This window comes from Solanum tuberosum, unplaced genomic scaffold (genome assembly GCF_000226075.1).
Source record: "Solanum tuberosum cultivar DM 1-3 516 R44 unplaced genomic scaffold, SolTub_3.0 scf00228, whole genome shotgun sequence".
In the NCBI taxonomy this organism is placed as follows: domain Eukaryota; kingdom Viridiplantae; phylum Streptophyta; class Magnoliopsida; order Solanales; family Solanaceae; genus Solanum; species Solanum tuberosum.
This window is the reverse complement of record NW_006239152.1, coordinates 150,643-154,355: the sequence shown is the minus strand read 5'-3', so window position 1 is coordinate 154,355 and position 3,713 is coordinate 150,643.

The window sequence follows — 3,713 nt, the reverse complement described above, 5'->3', positions numbered from 1 at the left end:
TTTTGAGAGGGAATGGTCAATTTGAAGAATGGGGTCTAATTTTAGGTTTTGGGGTTTTAACCAACTTAAAATACCCTAAAATAGGTAGAATAACCGTTTATAATAATTCCCCAAAGTGCCCAAAGTACACCTCAATTATTTGGACCTTTTAAGCAAGTCAAACTTGAGTTTTATTTTCGCAGATTTCGTCGGGAAACAAGTCCGCGACGCGGAGGTGTTCCCATAAGTTTCTGGAAATTAAATTTCAAGGCAGAAGAGTCCGCGACACGTCCGCGACGTTGACCAAACTTTTGGCCCTTGGTGGAGCTAGTCCGCGACGCGGACATGCTCCCTCCATGAGCATTTTGCAAGCTGCCTTTGCAGCTTGTTTGGCCAAGGGTTGGGGTCCTCCTTGGGGTCCCCTTAGGGTGGCCCCGGGGAGTCGTACCCGAACGTTTTGACCCTAAAAACATTTATTAAGGCACTACGGTCACCTCCACTGATTTTAGACTCCAAACAACACATAAAACATGAACAACATACTAGAACACACCAACACGTAAAAGACAGGTTTCCGAAACGTCTTGTTCGTCCCTTGACGTTTGACTTCCAAAATCCTTGTCAGCTTGAAGCATATAGAAACGTTTCCTCTAAGGAGCATTTGTATCCGGGTCCTCATGAGCAAGTTTATTGATCTCTTTGCCTTTTACCTTAAGTGTAGGGCAATCTCTCATCTTATGACCGTTAATCCCACATCCAAAGCATCCATCCGTACCGGAAAGACAGTTGCCCAAATGTTGCTTTCCACAAGTAGCACACCTAGGCCTCTCAAAAGTAGAACCACCTCCATTGCCACTTTGAGGTTTAGGGTTATACACCCTATCATTGTTGACCATTGAATAATCTTGGTTATAGAACCTCTTCTTAGACCTAGATTGGTTTTGTTCATCCGGCCTAGCCCTCTTCATATCTCTATTCATCTTCCTAAGCTTCGTCTCCTCAAGTTGTTGAGCATAAACCATAAGCCTAGAGTTATCCATATCATGATGGAGCATGGTCGTACGACACTCTTCTTCAACCAAACTGGAAACCCCCATCACAAACTTATTCATTCTAGCCCTAGAATTTGCTACCAAGGTAGGAGCATACTTAGGGAGTCTTGTAAACTTGAGAGAGTATTCCTTCACAGTCATATTCCCTTGACGTAGGTTCATGAACTCAACCAACTTTTGCTCCCTCAACTCTAAGGGGAAAAACCTATCAAGAAAGGCCGTCTTAAACACACCCCAATCTATTGGGTCAGCCCCTATGGGTCTCTCATCCCTCCATTGCTCAAACCACACTTGAGTTACATCCTTGAGTTGGTAGGAAGCCAACTCCGCCTTCTCCCTAAGAGTCACTCCCATTGCATCCACAATCTTAAACACCTCATCTACCTTAGAACCAAAAAAGGTAGGAGGGTTCATCCTTGTGAAATCCGTTAACCTTGAGGCCACGGTATTCTCAATAGAATTCGTCGTAGGCCTCACATCTCTATTTGCTTGAGTAGTCATGGCACGGTCCAGGGAGAGTAAAGCCTCTCTAATCTCCCCATTAGACATATCCGGGGGAACCACCAGAACCACATTCTCTTGCCCTCCTAAAGGAGCTTGACCACCTTGCACTCCTTGGGGAGGAACTCCCCCATCATCTACCTCTCTTCCGCTCTCCTCTGGTTAGCCCTCGTATTCATATCCTATAAACACAGGAGACGGATTAGGACAAGGACACTTATAGACCGAACTATAAGGCACGACATCAAGAATAATGAAAGAAAGTGAAATTTATATCGTGCTTTAGCCACTAGCTCATAGATGTGTCGCGACTCACACCGATAAACAGACTCTACTAGATGTGGCTTCGAGACTTTGAACCTAAAAGTAATCTTTCAAACCTTATGCTCAGATACCAAGTTTTTAACGACCCGAGAGCACCACCTAGCTGTTATATGCGTATTCGACCTCTCGGAGGTCTTATACAAGACTGAGCATTCATTCATCGTATAGATCATAAAAATCACTAAGAATTTAAAACTTTTATTCAATAAAACCATAAGACTTCAAGAGTCATCAACATTCGAAAACATCAATACGCAAGCGGAACTACTAAGTCTCTTTAGCCAATCTTAGACAAGAACTTAAACCGTACTAAGGGACTCAACCCTTTACAAATGAAATGAAACTTAAGTGTCTATTACAATGACTAAGAAACTTCTAAACATAGTCCTCGAATCTTGAGGACATCCCAAAGACTTGTAAGAGTGAAGCAATCCAAGCAACTCCAAAGCACAATCTCCTCCTAGTTACCAAAACCTATACTTGTAGTAAAATAGAAGAAAGGGGTTAGTACAACACACGTACTAAGTATAAGAATATGCAAAACATGTTAAAAAGGACATTTGTGAGGAAGTTATGCTTTCATGCCATTTTGATAAAATCTCATGAACATCAACATAATAGGCACCTTACAAGTCACAATCAACAATACAAAGTCATATGCTTCACAATACCTCATAAACATACATAAACTATTTACCTTTACCTTCTTGCCTTGGACCTCCACCTTAAGTAACCCTTAAGCAATACCTTTGTGCAATGTATGGGCAACGTCCCATACCATCACCCACACTAAGGCACCACCTTAAGGTCACACAAAATTCACTTACCATGCATACCTCAACCTTCACCAATTAATCCCATAAGACATATAAACACATAACCCAACAAGTCACTTCATAAAGCTAGAACATTCATCAAATGTCATCCCAAGACTCACCTAAGTGAGACATGGTTAGGCAGCCCATACTACCTCTCCATACCACCCCCAAGTGATCCTTAAGGCTACACAAGACAAGCTCCATTCACATCTCAACATAAACCCTTAATTCAACTTAATGCATTTAGACAACTTCATTCACCAATGACATAAGATCATCACATACATTTAATTCAACGTAAGTACTTACATTCAATTCATTATGACTCACTTTCACATTAGCATGCTCAAAGACCAACACTTTCATTAATTAGCCCAAATAGACTTATTCATTCATTATAATTATTAAGACACACCAAGATCTCCCTTAAATGTATACTTGTGCAATGTCTAGGTGATGTCCCATTCCACCACCTATCCTAAGTAGTACACCCTTAAAATACCCTAGTTCGCTCATTCATTAATGTGGGGGAGAGACTTAACCGACATAGACCATGGAGCTTGACATGGAATCCCGGTAGTACCCTTACCGGATGAGGGATCCCTAGTTGCCTAAGGTAAGGTCATCCTTTTAGCCTTTACTTGGTAGAGACCACTAGCTAGTCCTATGTTTGCACATTGTTAAGGGATAGAAGTATTGCTTCTAGGTACTCTCATCTCAACTCACGAAGGAGAACCCATCTTAAGGGTTGCTACTAAATACTCACATCTCAACTAACGAAGGAGTATCCACCCATCTTCATATCCTCTCGGTGCTAAACAATACTCCCCCACAGAGTTGGACATTCATTTCATTCATTCATTTAGGGATAAGAATTGCTACTAAGTATTCTCATCTCAACTCACGAAGGAATACCCATCCTAACCCTCATTCATTCATTAAGGAAGCTCTTGGATTCAAAGATGAGAAAACCATTCATCTAGGAACCCCATTCATTTTAAGGAGTACTTTATGAGACTATCCTTACAATAGACCCAAC